The sequence below is a fragment of the Tupaia chinensis genome, unplaced genomic scaffold, assembly GCF_000334495.1.
Source record: "Tupaia chinensis unplaced genomic scaffold, TupChi_1.0 Scaffold144529_1, whole genome shotgun sequence".
Lineage (NCBI taxonomy): Eukaryota > Metazoa > Chordata > Mammalia > Scandentia > Tupaiidae > Tupaia > Tupaia belangeri.
Window position 1 is genome coordinate 2,929,011 of NW_006204388.1, and position 15,703 is coordinate 2,944,713.

General features: G+C 37.1%; 1 long non-coding RNA gene across 1 annotated transcript in view; it reads right to left on the bottom strand.

Annotated features, from left to right (window-relative positions):
* Nucleotides 1-7,043: 7,043 nt before the first annotated feature.
* Nucleotides 7,044-15,703, bottom strand: part of LOC102498086 (uncharacterized) — a 46,409-nt gene continuing 37,749 nt past the window's right edge. The window contains exon 3 of the long non-coding RNA XR_003547622.1: nucleotides 7,044-7,151. This is a non-coding gene — a long non-coding RNA (uncharacterized LOC102498086). The remainder of the gene's footprint in view (nucleotides 7,152-15,703) is intronic.

A 15,703-nucleotide genomic window follows, 5' to 3' on the forward strand; every position in this document is an offset into this window, starting at 1 on the left:
TAAAACTCACGCTGGGCGCGTGTGCGTGCGTGCCCAAGATCCCGAGAGGAGAATGGAGGAGAAGGGATTGCGGCGTGACCATCCCCCCTGGGGGGTGATTTCTCGCTTTCTGTCTCTATGTCTCTCTCTGTCTGTCTGGTGAGCGCACGCACCCTACAGTGAAAAATCTCTCAAAAAAAAAAAAAAATGTATATTGTAGCTTTGTGTAGAAAAAGAAGAAAAAATAAATTTTGCTGAGTATATTTCAGTCATATTCACCACAACCCTATTCGTTTCCCTATCATTTTTCTCTGGTCTCGCCTGCAGCTAAAGTGGCTAAATTTCTTAGACAACAAATCTGTATTGGTACATATGTGCTATGCACTATGCTGGGTCCTGCAGACCCAGAAGTAAGTACAGTCTTTCTTACCATGGATCTAGGACTTTACATTAAGTAAATACGTACAATTACTGTAAGAGCAATGACAAAGCAGCGTAGGTTGGGACTTTGACATAGCCAGCACCCACCATCAGAGTGTGCAAGTTAATGAAGAAGGCTTCACTGAGGAAGAGACATTTAAGGAGATGCTTGAAAGCAGAATGGGCATTTTCTGGCCAAGATTGGAGTGGAGGAGACTGGGAAAACTTTCTTTCCAAGTAGAGAGAATACATGAGAAAACCCTGAAGAGGTGTGGTATTATCTGTTGAAGCTATTTTGTAGTTTTATCAACTATGTTAGGGAGAAATGTTCATCTGTTGAAATATCCATTTTGTAAGACAAATAATAATGTGATTGAATGTATGGAAGAAAATGAAATGAAAAAAGTTAAATTAAAAAAAAAGTACAGAATCCATAAAACCTGATAGGAACTAAGGAAAGGTGGATGTGGTAGAAACATGGCACATGATGGGGAGACTGGCTCAAACTGGGGCCGTGAGGTAGGCAGAACCACGTAAGCAATGCTAAAGCTGATCCATTTATCTAAGAAACATTTACTGAGTACTTCCCACAGTTTATGTTTTGGGTTAGAAGCTGGATACACAGGAATGTAAGACATAAACATGCCTGCAGACCTCATGGAGATTATAGTTTAATGGGGAAGCGTTTTTTGTGTTTTTTTTTAATAATTATTTATTTTATTTTATTTTATCTATTATTATTATTCTTCAATTTGACCAGAGAGAGAGAGAAAGTCACCAGGTCCAGGACTTGAACTACAGTCGGCCACATGAGAGTTCAGCACCTTAACCACCAGGCCACCTGCTGGCCCCTGGGTAAGACTTTTAACAGATAATTCCCTATAAATTAAATATTGTAGCTTATTTTAATGGCCACATAAGAATATGGTGGGTTGATAGCATTTTAAAAGGGAACTTATATAATCTGAAGCTTTAAGAAAGGTTTCCCTGAAAAATTGATCAAATTTTACAAATGAGAATGATAATTGGGTTGTGGGGAAAGTCATGATACATTTTTGCATAGAAAACACACCATGACTTTTCCAACAACCCAATACTCTTTGTAGGCATAAGTTGTTGTCCCCATTTCACACAGGACACAACCTTAGTATTATGTAGCTGGTTTATGGCAGAGCAAATATTTGACCTGTGCCTCTCTGATTCTAGGTTCTATGATCTTTCCCTTAACACCAGGCCTACACGTGTACTATAGCAGAAAAAATTAGATAAATACCCTCTTTTTATTTTTTTTTTTTGAGAGGTTTTTTCTATAGGGTGCATGCACTCGCCAGAAAGACAGAGAGAGACAGAAAGCAAGAAATCTCCCCCCAGGCGAGGATGGCCACGCTGCAATCCCTCTTCTTCCTTCTCCTCTTGGAATTTTGGGCACGCACACACACATGCCCAGCGTGAGTTTAAGCCACCAGGTTCGGGACTCGACCACAGTCGGCTACATGGGAGTCCAGTGACATAGCCATTATGCTAACTGCTGGTCCCGATAAATGCCTTATTTTGATGAGCTTTCAGGATCATAAAACTAACATATGTTAAAAAAAAAAAAAAAAGAGGCCTGAGATTATTGTTTACTTCTTTCATGACTGCAGACTGAAACAGTCAATATTGGTTGTTGGGAAGAATCAAATTTAGACTATGCCTCCGTAGACCCAGAAAAAGGCAAGAAAACAAATAAATGTAGCCTGGGAGCAGGAATTCCATTGTGTAAATGTTTAGGTACAACTCTCACCAGCTACTAATTCACTAAATGTTAATTTTTTTAGCCAGCATTTCTACATCTGGTCCACCAGCCTATCATAAGAATCTATTGAATGCCTTTCTGAAATTCAGGTAACGTTAGGATAGATTTCACACTTTCCTGGATGTGAGCTTGCTTCACTCTAATTCTAGTGCAATGGGAACCCCATGGAGAACAAGACAAATCAACTATTAAGGTTAAGCAACTGAGCAAAAAAAGGTGTCTTCTAAGACTGACTGCTTGTCAAAACTGTGGTTAAGAAGCTGTCTTGTCACAACTAGCCAAATGCAGTCTCACACAGAAAACACAAGGCACCCTGGATTCTATATGAGCTCTGTCATGGCCAGCTCAGTCATTCTTTGAACTCACACTTACCAACATAAAGATAGGCTGAGGACATGGATCTACATATTTCACTCATTGAGTCACCCAGCATTTATTGGGCACATACTCATAGTCAGGCAAAGGCAATTATAGTGGCTACAGAGCAAAATAAATAGAGAGCCTCCCTCAAAGTATTCATATTCTAGCATTGAGAGCAGACAGGAAACAGACATTTGGCTGGAAAGTGCTAAAGCTAGGCACAAAAAGATCACTACCCTTTCATAAAGAAATCAGAAAAGCTTTCCCATAGGGAATAACATTTGACCAGGTCTCCATTAAGGAGTATGGAGTATGCATTTGAAAGTGCACAGAAGGAGTTTGAAAGTGCTCAAAAATGAGCAAAGGTATGGAAGCCTCCAAAACAGTGGCAATGTTTAAGGAATGGTAAGAACACTGGTTTGGCTGAAGTGCCTTGAGGATGGAGGGGAACTGCCAGAACTGCCAGAAGCGTTGAGTGGTACCGACACCGTGTCAAAACCGTGTGAAAGTATATGCTGAAAACCAATAGGAGAATATTGGATATTATAAGGCAGAAATTATATACAGTCACCCATTGCTTAACTATAGAAATGCCTTCTGAGAAATATGACACTAGGTGATTTCATCATTACACATACATTTTGGAGTGTACTTGCACAGATCTAGATGGTATAGGATACTACAGACCCAGGCTGTCTGGTGATGTCTAATGCTTAAAGGTCATGATGAACATAGCAACATGGTTTAAAATTAAGCACAAGAGAAAATGATGTGATTTAGAGACAGTAAACATGAGATAGTTGAAGATTTATCATCATAACACAGCATATTATTTTACAGTAATCTATTTTTTTTTTGCCAGAGGGCATATGTACTTGCCAGAAAGAGACAGAGAGAGAGGCAAAGAGAGAGAAGGAAAACACCCCACAATGTGGTATGGTCATGCCACCATCTTTTTCTTCCATTTCTCCATCCTGTCAGGATTTGGAGCACACACATACACATGTGCCAGGCATGTTTTTTCTTTCTTTCTTTCTTTCTTTCTTTCTTTCTTTCTTTCTTTCTTTTTTTTCTTTTTTTTTTTTTTTTGGAGAGGTTTTTGCTATAGGGCGCGTGCACTCGCCAGACAGACAGACAGAGACAGAAAGACAGAAAGCAAGAGATCACCCCCCCAGGGGGGATGGCCACGCCGCAATCCCTTCTCCTCCATTCTCCTCTCGGGATCTTGGGCACGCACGCACACACACCCGGTATGAGTTTAAGTCGCTGGGTCCGGGACTCAAATCGCGGTCGACTACGTGGGAGTCCAGCGACATAGCCATTTTGCTAACTGCTGGTCCCCCAGGCATGCTTTTCAAGCCATTGTGGCCAGGATTGGAACCACTTTGGGCCATGTGGGATCCAGCTCCCTATGCACAGGGTCTAACTGTTAACACTACAGGGCCAGCCCATACAGTAAATTGTTTTTAAAAAATAAGTAGAAGTAAAAACCTAAGAAAAAGTACAATATAGTAAATACATAAATCAGCCATACTGATTCATTATTATTATCAAGTATTATGTACTGTACATAATTATATGTGCTTTACTTTTATATGACAGGCAGCACAATAGGTTTGTTTGCACTAGCATCACCACAGACACATGAGTAATGCACTGCTCTGCAAAGTTATGATGGCTATGACATCCCTAGGTGACAGGACTTTCTCAGCTCTATTATAATCTTACCGTACCACCTTTGTGCATGTGGTCTGTTGTTGACCAATACATTGTTATGAGGCACAAGACTAGATCAAGGTCATATTTCTTTGAAAATGAGATACCTTGAGACAATTCAAATATAATCAATAACTTCATTAAGCTGGCAGAGAATAAAAAAGGACTAGACAATTTTGCCACTTATTAGATATGCAGTCTTACATAATTCACTTATCTTCTGCCTGTATGTGTAAAATGACTGTAACAATAGCTAACAGTGCACGTAGGGACGTAATTGAGTATGAATTCACCAAATACTAGTTGTGCTGGTGGTTTTCTAAGTCTAAACCCACTGTTCTAAAGATTCAAAGGCATCTACTATATATTACTAATAACAATAATGTCAATAATAATAGTGGCTATATTTATTAAGTGCTTAATATATGCCAGGTAACTTTAACTTTATAAATATTTTAATTCTTATATCTAAGAGTTAGATTTAGTAACTTCTACTTTGTGAGTGAGGAAAATGAGTCTCGCAGATCTAAATAACTGCCCCAGACAACAGAGCAGGTATTAGTGAGGCCTATAATGAAAATGGCACTTTTGTTCTATTCTCTCATGCTGTTTCTTCTTTAAATAAATGACATACTTCCACTTCTCTGCAGTCACTCAAGCCGAAGATGTTTTGGAGATCAAGGTTTAATTAGATGGCAGAAATATCATGCCCGGGTGAAAGAGGACTGAATCAAATGCTCTCTTTCCTCATTTACTCACTGCCACTTAGACCAGTAAAGAGGTCTCATCTCTCATCCCGTCCTCTATACCCCTAACAGATGTTCAGTCAGCCCTATTTCTCCCTCCTCTCGCACCTTTCTTCTTTTATGCAGCAAGCACGCGGCACATATCTGGCACCCTGGATCATGTTATTTTGGGTGAATGTCAGTTGGGTAAATAAAAGTCTCAACTTCTACCAGAACTTGACACTCAGAGGGAGAATGTCTGTCTGTGTTCAGAGTGGGAATCAGGAAAATAATTTTAGTGGGACCTCCATGACTCAGCCTTGTGATTCTAGACTCTGAATTTTGAGGTTCCAGAGGACGTGGCTGGCTATGAAAGATGCTTATTTGTTTGTCGTTTGGTAACTATTTCAACTACTAAGACCCTGTAGTAGGGCTCTCCAGAGGGGAAAGAAAGACTGAGAAGTAGGATTAAAGCATGAATATCCCTCTGAACTCCTAAAAATTAGTGTCAGGGGGATGGACCAATAACTCCAAATTTCTGCCTTCTAGGTGGTGCTCATCCTCAAGTAGCACTGAGGTACAGTGGTGATGGGCATGCATTGGGCATGACAGTTAAGGGCATAGGTCTGAATCAGACAGACCTGGCTTTGAATTCTTGCTTTTGTTTTTTAACTACATGATGTGGCGTTTAACTTTTGATTTATTCCCAGTTTCCTAATTCATAAAGTGAAAGGAGTAATATTTACTTTGCAGGGTTATTATAAAAATTAAATGAAATAGAGATGCATAGTGCCTAGAACAGAGCCTGGCACCCAGGAGTTACTTGAGAAATAGAAGCATCTGGTCCTAATTATTACGTAATAATTCCCTATCTTCTCTAAGTGCATTGATCAGATTTGACCAGAGTGGGCAAGTCTCCATTTCACAAGCTGCTATGAAAACACAACTTAGTGGTTTGAAAGCATTATTTATGAAAGAAAAATATAACTTGAGTTATCCATTGTTTCCCTTTTGAATTATTTATGAAGTGTATGGTAATAGGAATCCAGATCAGACAGAATAAAAGCTGAGCTGATGTTTGCGGAGTTGTGCTTAAAAAAACTTGAGAAAACATTATTTCACAAATTGTCTTCTTGCTTAATGATTTAATCACTAAGGATACATGTTAACAATCACTCTAAATAAGCTCTTGAAAGAAAAATATACTGCTTGTCACCACCCACCCAACAATCTGTAGCTTGGTTTTTAGGAATTAAATGGTCACTTCAAAAAGAAAAAATCAACTTGTAGCAAAAACTCAGGGAAAACAGAAAAAAAAAAGAAGGAAGAAAAAATCTTCATGAAATGAACTGAATGCACAGATCAAAATATAGCGAACACTCCTTTGATGCCCATAATGTCTCCAGAAGAAAATACAACCAATCAGGGGAACCAAGAACAGATTTGTATTAACTTCAGCAAGTATCAACGACTTATCTACTCATCATTACTCCCATTACACAGAAAGTAATTAAGGCCCAGAAATATTAAATAACCTGCTTAAAGTGGTACAACTAAAAATGATAAAAGGGAATTCCAAACAAAATCTCAACCATGCTCTTTCTATTGTGTGCTGCTGTTTATATCAGTTTTGCAAAAGAGCCAGCATTTAGCATCACTTTTGTGCTAGCTAGTGAGAGAAAATTTATACAGGAATGTTTCTATCTGTTAATAGTTCCCCAAAATTCCATAAATACCTTTAGAGAATTTCTCAAGATTTAAAACTCCTTGTAGAATAGAATCTTGTTTGAAACTATTGACTGACTACATAATGGCCATAGATTATTACCCAAAAAGCCTGAATTTGTTCAAAAGGTGAGTGGTACGTACTCAGGGGTGAATGGGTTTACAGTGAAGCTAATGAAAGTTAACAATCTTCAGGGCCATCTCTGGCATAACTGCATCCAAGGCCTTGGAGAGGGGAGGCTAAGCATTTGTAATTTTGAGTTATTTAGTTAAAAAGCCTGAGGCTTTACAAAAGTTGAATCGATTCCTGTACTCACAGATGGTAGGCCCTTGCCCCAGATCGAACTGATGAATCGTGATTGATATAAATCAGCCAGAGAAACTTATTTTTCATCACCAGTGGTTTGTCCTAGGGAATTTTCTGATAGCATCTGAAAATAACATTGTTTAAGGGTTAAAAAAGACCCATATAAGGAAAACATTTTTTTGTACCATCCACCCAAGCACCACCCTCTCTCTTGATTTAGATCTTATTGTATGATACCTCGAGCTATATAAACTATCTTAGAACCATAAAGAAATGCCATGAGAATCACACACGAGCCACCTGATCACCTGATATGACGGGGTTGCTGATACAGCCCCGGGTCTTATCGTCACTAAACTCCACTAAATTCCACTAAATGACCACAATTTGATTGTAGTCTATTCAACACTTGATAGAAGTCTGGATGTTTTCCATTCTTGTGGCCATTATGATAAAGCTAATATAAAAAAATCTATGTAGAGACATGTCTTAACTTCTCTTAGGTAAACACTGTAATGCAGAATCAAGAAGCCCTAAGGTAAGTGTATGTTCAACTATATAAGAAACCATCAAACTCTTCTCCAACAACAGTGTACAAGAATTCCAGTTGTTCCAGGACCAGCACATGGCATAATGGTTTCATCGTTGGACTACCACATGGTTAATTGCAGTTCAAGTCCCCGACCTGGTGGCTTCAAACTCATACTGGGTGCGTGTGTCATGAGACGAGAATGGAGGAGAAGGGATTGTGGCGTAGCCATCTCCCTAGGGGGTGATTTCTTGCTTTCTGTCTCTCTCCAGCAAGTGCATGTGCCCTGTAGTAGTCTTTCTAGAAATAAAAGAACCATTGGAATATATGATGTCTTCACTTTTAGCTCTAATTTTCCCCCCTTTCAATTAGGGGTGTTAAATGACTTGGGAATCAATATATTAACTTTTTATAAAAAGCTGTATTTTCTTTAAATTTGGCACTTAAATAGCTTGTTTAAAATCACTGCATTAATGGCGGTACCATTTATTATGGCTTTAACTAACATTGCCATAGTAACTAGTGATATTGAGCATTTTTTGTGCTTTCTTTCTACATCTCCCCTTATGAAGTGTATAAATCCTCAGATTCTATTTTTTTTAGAGTTATAGAGTTGTTTATATACTTCATATACTCTGATAACAAGTGAGATAAATGTTTGGTGAATATTTCTCTTAGTATGGCTTTACCTTTTTGTATTCTTAACAATACTTCCTGGAAAACAAAGATTTAAGTTTAGAAAATTTAATATATTATTTTTCATTTTTGCTTCGTGTTTTTAGTATCCTATTTTAAGAAATTTTTTAATTCAAAATTAAAGACACAATTTTTTTCTCCTATAGTTTCTTCTATATTGTAGCATTTGCCCTTATGTCTTATAATCCATTTGAAGTTATTTTTTATATAGTGTGAATGAAAGGTTGTGTGAATGAAAGGTTGTGTTTTGTTTGCACATAAAAATCCAATTGTTCTTGTATCACTTATTAAGTCTCCTAAACAAGTCAATGAATTATTTTGCCATTTTTGTCCAAAATCAGTTGCCCTGGGACCAGCAGATGGTGTAATGGTTATGTCACTGGACTCCCACATGGCCAATCGTGGTTCAAGTCCTGGACCCAGTGGCTTGAAACTCACGCTGGGCGCATGTGCGTGTGTGCCCAAAATCCTTAAAGGAACATGTAGAAGAGGGATTACAACATGGCTTTCCTCCTGGGTGGGGGGAGTGAATTCTTGCTTTCTGCCTCTCTTTGTTTCTCCCATGAGTGCATGCTTATAGCAAAAAAAAAAAAAAAAAAAACTCTAAAAAAAAAAAAAAACTCTAAAAAAATAATCAATTGACCTTATACACATTGTTTATTTTGAGATTTTTCTATTCTATTCCTTTGAGGCTGTATATCTACTGTCCCATTATCACTTCCCTTGTTTACTGTAGCTTTGTAGGTTTAGAAATCAGTCATTACATGCCCTCCAACTTCAATTTTCTTTTCAAAGTTGTTTTCTCAATTCAAATCCTTTGTGCTTCCATATAAATATTAGACTCATAAATTTTTATGAAAAAAAAACTTGCTGAGATTGAGATTTGAGTTACATTAAATTTATAGGGTGCTTACAGTAAAGTTGACACCTTAACAATATTACACCTTCTGATAAATAAGCACAATATATCTATTTATTTAAAACATCTTGAACTTCTTTCAGCAATGGTTTTCATTGGAGAAATTTTATACACATGTTATTAAATGCTGTAAGTGCTATTTTTACTTTAATTTCCAACTATTTTTGTTACGGTATAAATATACAACTGATCCTTTTATATCCCCATTTTTCAATATAACTATATTCTGATTCAAAAAGTCTTTAAAAATGATAAATCTAGGGGTCAGCAGGTGGTGTGCTGGTTAAGGTGCTGGACTCCCACATGGCCAACCATGATTTAAGTTCCAGACCTGCCAGCTTGAAATCAAGCCAGACATGTGTGTGTGTGTGTGTGTGTGTGTGTGTGTGTGTGTGTGTGTGCCCAAAATTCTGAGAGAATAGAGAAGGGATTGTCACATGGCCATTCTCCCTAGGGGGTGATTTCTCTTTTTCTCTCATTGTCGTTCTCTGGCAAGCTTATGTGCCCTATGGCAAAACCTTAAAAAACTTTTAAAAAGATAAATCGGAAAATATTACATGCTAAACCTAATTGTAAGTTCAAATAACATTTTTGTAGATTTCTTCAAGTTTTTTTGTCAAAAACTTAAAAAAACTTTTTTTACAGTGTAGATGCCTTTTACTTCCTCTCTTAATAAGTTAGTAAGAACTACCAATATGGTATTAAACACAAATGGAGAAAGAGACTATCCTTGCCCTAAGGGAAATAATTTAGTCTCTAGTCATCATGTAGGCTATAGATTTTTTCATAAATGCTTCCTTTCAGGTTGAAAAAGTACTTTTCTATACCTACTTTTATGAGCTTTCATCATGAATAGTGTTGAATCTTTCAATGCTTTTCTTGTATTTAATGAGGTGATCTGATAGATTTTTAACCCACTGGGTCCAGGACTCAAACCACAGTCGGCAATGTGGGAATCCATGCTTTAACTACCAATTGCTGGCTCACATACTTAACTCTTTATGATTTGTTATTTACATTCAATCATTATACATTTCTTAGTGCATAATATGTTTTTCAAGGCATGCATGCAGTACACAATAATCAAATCAAGGGTATTACTATAAGCATCATTTTCAACAGAGAACTTAGTGATCTAATAAGAGCTTTTTCCCCTGAGCCCCTCCTACCCACCCTCTGCTACTCCTTTCCCATACAGTTTCTGTTATCTACCCTTGTCCTCTCTATTATATCTTTGGATTTTTCAATTTCTGCCATACAGTGCAAACATTAAGTATGTTTCTAGTAGGGATATATGGTGTTTGTCTGTTTGTCTTTCACAGTCTGGCTTCACTTAGTATTAAATTTTCTATATTCACCCACTTAAAGTCAAATGGCAAAGTAGTTTTTAATTTTCTTTTCAATTGCTTTTTTAATTCAAGGGATATTTAGAAATAAGTTATTTAGTTTCCAAATATCTATGGAGTTTCCAAATATTTTCACGTTATTGATTCCTGGTTTAATTTCACTGTGATCAGAGAACATACTTTGTATAACTTGAATAATTTTCATATTTCAAGAAACTTGTTTGGGGGACCAGCAGTTAACATATTGGCTATGTCGCTGGACTCCCACGTAGTCGACCGCCGTTCACGTCCCGGATCTGGTGGCTTCAAACTCACGCCGGGAGCGTGTGTATGCGTGCCCAAGATCCCGAGAGGAGAATGGAGGAGAAGGGATTGTGGCGTGGCCATCCCCCCTGGGGGATGATTTCTCACTTTCTGTCTCTCTGTCTCTCTCTGTCTGTCTGGCGAGCACATGCGCCCTATAGCGAAAACCTCTAAAAAAAAAAAGAAAGAAAGAAAGAAAGAAAGAAAGAAAGAAAGAAAGAAAGAAAGAAAGAAAGAAAGAAAGAAAGAAAGAAACTTGTTTGATAGCCCAGATAAAGTCTATATTTGTAAATGTTACATGTACACTTCATAAGAATATGTATTTTTCTATTTTATGTATTGTCCTATAAATATCACTTAGTTAAGACTGGTTGGTAGTTTTGTTCTGATTTTTTATTTATCCTTACTAATTTGTGTCTCTTGCTGATTAGTTACTGAGAAGAGGATATCAAAATATTCACATGTAGGGCCAGCGACATGGCCTGGTGATTCAAGACATTGGATCCCACATGGCAGATGGTGTGGTTTGAATCTGGGCATGTATTAGTGCATAGCCCAAATTCTGACAGGATGGAGAAATGGAGGAGAAGGGATTCAGGAACGGCCATTCCCCACTGAAGGTGCTTTCTCCCTCTCCCTCTCCTACTCTCTGTTTCTCTCCAGTGAACATACACACCCTCTGGTAAATTTTGAAAAAGAAACATTCAAGTTGTCTATTTCTCTTTGTAGTTCTGTCAGTTTTTGTTCCACATATTTGAGTGTCAGGGATTTGTTGCATAAACCTTTAGGACTATTATGTCCTTTGTAATTATGACATTATCTTCTTTATCCCATGTAATGTATTTGGCTTTCTAACCTATTTTGATATTAATACAACTTCATAAGACATTTTTGGTCACTATCAGTATGTGTATTTTTAACTACCTTTTACTTTTAATTTATCTGTGTCTTTCTTTTAAAGTGAGTGTTTGTGTAGGCAGCATATAAATAGTTTTTGATGGTTTACCCAATATGGCAATCCCTACCTTTTAAATGGGGTATTAGACCATTCACATTCAGTGATAATATCGATATTATTAAATTTAAATCCAACTTAAAGTTTCCTTCATAATTTCTGGCTATATAACAAGAGCCTTTTACCTTACCATCTTTCAGTAAAAATTCTAGATGAGTAAGATGAAGAGATGCTAAAATAGGAAAACTTTGTGTTAAAGGTTAGTTATTCCAAAGAATCTGACATAGTAACCCCCCTTCTCAATGAACTTGGTGCACATGTGAGCCCAACAGTCCAAGAATAAAATTACAGAATGAGAATAAAAATAATCCATCAGAGGTAAAAATCATACCTTGGTCAATTATAAGACATTATCATTTATCCACAAATACATGCTCTGAGAATATAGTATATTTTATCTATAGAGTACATTATGAAACCCAGGATTTGGGTCTTTTTCTTTTGGAGAGGTTTTTGCTATAGGGCACATGTGAGAGAGAGAGATACAGAGAGACAGAAAGCAAGAAATCACCCCCTAGGGGGGATGGCCATGCCACAATCCCTTCTCCTCCATTCTCCTCTTGGGATCTTGGGCAGGCATGCACACGCGCCCAGTGTGAGTTTAAGCCATCGGGTTCGGGACTCAAGCCACGGTCGACTACATGGGAGTCCAGCGACATAGCCATTATGCTAACTGCTGGTCCCTCAGGATTTGGGTCTTTAGAATTTTTTCTATAATATTCTAAAGGTTTTGAATCAAATTCCTTTATCTCTGATCAAACTTTCTATATAACACATACATAAAATATATGTCCCCAAAACATACACATTTTCTATATGTGTTTATAAAACATATATAAAATAAAGTAGAACTAGAGAGATTATGATCCACAAATAAATAAAACTCAGTAAGACAAACATGACTGGGCACTAATATAGAATAGTGATAAAATGTTATTTTTAATAGGAATAGTAATCGAATATTTTTAAAAGTGTATTTATTTTGAGAGCTAGACAAGGGCTCTTAACAGGGTGTCATGTCACAATTCCCCTGAAAACTTCCCAGCCACACACACACACACACATAAATATATATACACATTCACACACATACATAATAAATTGACCAGACAACTGAATCCCATGGTCTTCCACATAGATACTGTTTCCTTTAGCACTGTGTTACCATTGCACTACTAAGTCATTCCAGGAAACAAGTAAGTTTATGGGCCAGGTATTCAAATATGATGAGAAAAATAGCCTAATCACCAAAAACTACCGGTATTTGTAAAGGGTCAGGTCAGATAAAAAAGAATACCTTTAAGACACTGAGAATTGGGGCCAACAGGTTGCATGGTGGTTAAGGCACTGGACCCACCTGCCCAATAGTGGTTCAAGTCCCAGACCCAGCAGCTTTACACACAAATCATGTGCATGTTTGCCCAAAGAGGAGAAGGAATTGTGGCATGGCCATCCCCCCTGGGGAGTAATTTTTCAACTTCCCTCTCTGTCTTTCTCTGCCTCTCTCCAGTGAGAATATGTTGTACCCTACAGAACAGAAAAAAATATAGACACTTAGGATTTGCCCTAGGGGACTGGAAATTTGTAAAAGATGAAACCAATACTCTTCTCAAAAGTATCATAGGTTTTGCAATATATCTTAGATATGCATAACATCAAATGTGGATTAAAAATGTTAAATCCCAGACCAAGCTCAAAGAGTTCTTAAACCCTATGATGTCATATAACAGAGCAAATTGATTCTTTTTCTGCAGTGAACAGATTCTGTACAAGCGAAGATCTAATGTATCAGACCCATCATTTTTTTTTACCATGCATAGACACACATACATCCTATGATTTAAAAAGTAATAATGGTAATTTAGAGGTGTTATTAGATTTTGTCATTTAGAAAAATGTCCTTGCAGAAAAACAGAGAATTGGTATGGGGACGAGAGATGTAGCAGGACAATGGACCTCAAATACCATATTGTCCTTGGCAAAAAGAGAGAAGAAGAGAGAGAGAGAATTAGAGAGAATAATCCCTGACTGGCTTTATCCCAAAGCTGTCATCTTTTGGCAAAGTTACTAAGTTGTCTTTTTAATGCAATGTGCAGCAAAAAAGTTAGCATTCTCTGTGAGTCACTGTGGAGACAGTGACATAATGAAACACATTGAAGCAGCAGCTTACAGAACATTTAACCAAAAAAGAAGAAAGACGACTGTATATTCCTTTGTTATTAAATAGATCATAAGTAAACAGAATGGCACAGCCAATTAATTTCTCTTAAACCCAACCTCTAATGGGTTGTGATATGACAGTGAATAGAGTCAGATATAATAGCACCAGATGAAAACAAACAAAACAAAATGCCATTCTGATGTAATTTTTGCCCAGAACATGTCATATAGCCACAGGTCACTTATGATTCTCATTTTTTTATGATCTTCATCCAATACATTCCATAATCTCTATGCTGGTTCTTGAAGCTTATAGAACACTGTCATCTCAGTTTACCCAGAAGTTCCTAAACAGAAGCACCATCACATGTTAGGTGAGGGGCTCTTCCAGGATCAGGGAGCCACCATTACTCTGAGAACATGTTCCTAATCATTGTGGAGCTGAAAAGATGCTGCAGGATACAAGGCTCTACCCAAGGTACTCCAGTCTTGTTTCATCGCTTCCAAACCTTACATTTCAGATCTACTGCAAATATTCTTTCATGCTTTTTTTTTTTTTGCCTTTAGAGTTTAATTTTCTTCATAAGAAGTCCTTCTTTGCCTCATCCTTAAGGATGCAGCTTGCCTGGTAGATCTTTGAAGCTCTTGTCCTTTCTCCAGTCCCACCACAGAATCTTCCTGAGCTGCTCAGCGTCGATCAGAGCCATCTGGTTTTACCAGATCACTTAGCATTCTGCACTTACCTCTCACAGAAATGTATATTGCAGCTGCATGCTTTCACAGCAAATACTGCTTTTTCAAAGTGATTCTTATTCAGTGTCGTTATACTTAATATATGCCTATTATAATTCAGTAAAGATTCTGTGGTGGCTTATAATAAAGTACGCAAAAATCAAATATTTAAATAAAAAATAGAAAACAAGAACCAAGGAAAAGAAGAACATAAAAATGTCAAACATAAAGAACAACAAAGTTCCCCTGCTGAGGCTTCAAATATTTCTTTGAGTTTCTTGACTTCTGCTGTATAAGATTCTCACCAGAAAGGAGAAAAATATTGTTTCCCTTGGTTCTTCAAGGAAAAAAAAAAAAGTTATTCTCAGCAGGGAATTCTAAAATAAAATTTATAGTAGAAGACTGTCTATGGAAGACCCCAATCCACATAAAAGACAATATTCTCAACATAGTTGACCACAAGAGCTCAAATGAATTGCAAATGACTATTTCTAATCTCTATAAACAGAACCCATAATATCAAAATACAATGTGCTATTGGTGATTCTGTAATAGTTTGAAACGAGATAAGCTAAATGAGTAGCCTTCTGGTAATTTAGTTTGCTACAAGGACAGAATTCCTATGGGGCATATATTTAAAACAAATTTTTCTAAGGACTTTCTTCAGTTGGTATCTTTTTAATAGAATCTTGATCCCACTAGACAAGCAGTACCAATACTGAGTGGGTATCCCCTCCATACACTCAAAATGGAAAGAGGAAGTGGAAAAATAATTTAGCAGGCTCTGTTTTAAACAAAATTAAAGAATCCTTTCCCATAGGAATCCTCAGAAAATTAACTTTGCTAATATGCATTTAAACTTCCAAGCTGAGAGTATAGCTTATAGCAGTTCCCATATTTTTATGACAAGCAACTAACAAATGTAAATGACACCAAAAGATATTCTTTTTTTCCCCTTCATATGCGCTATTAACAT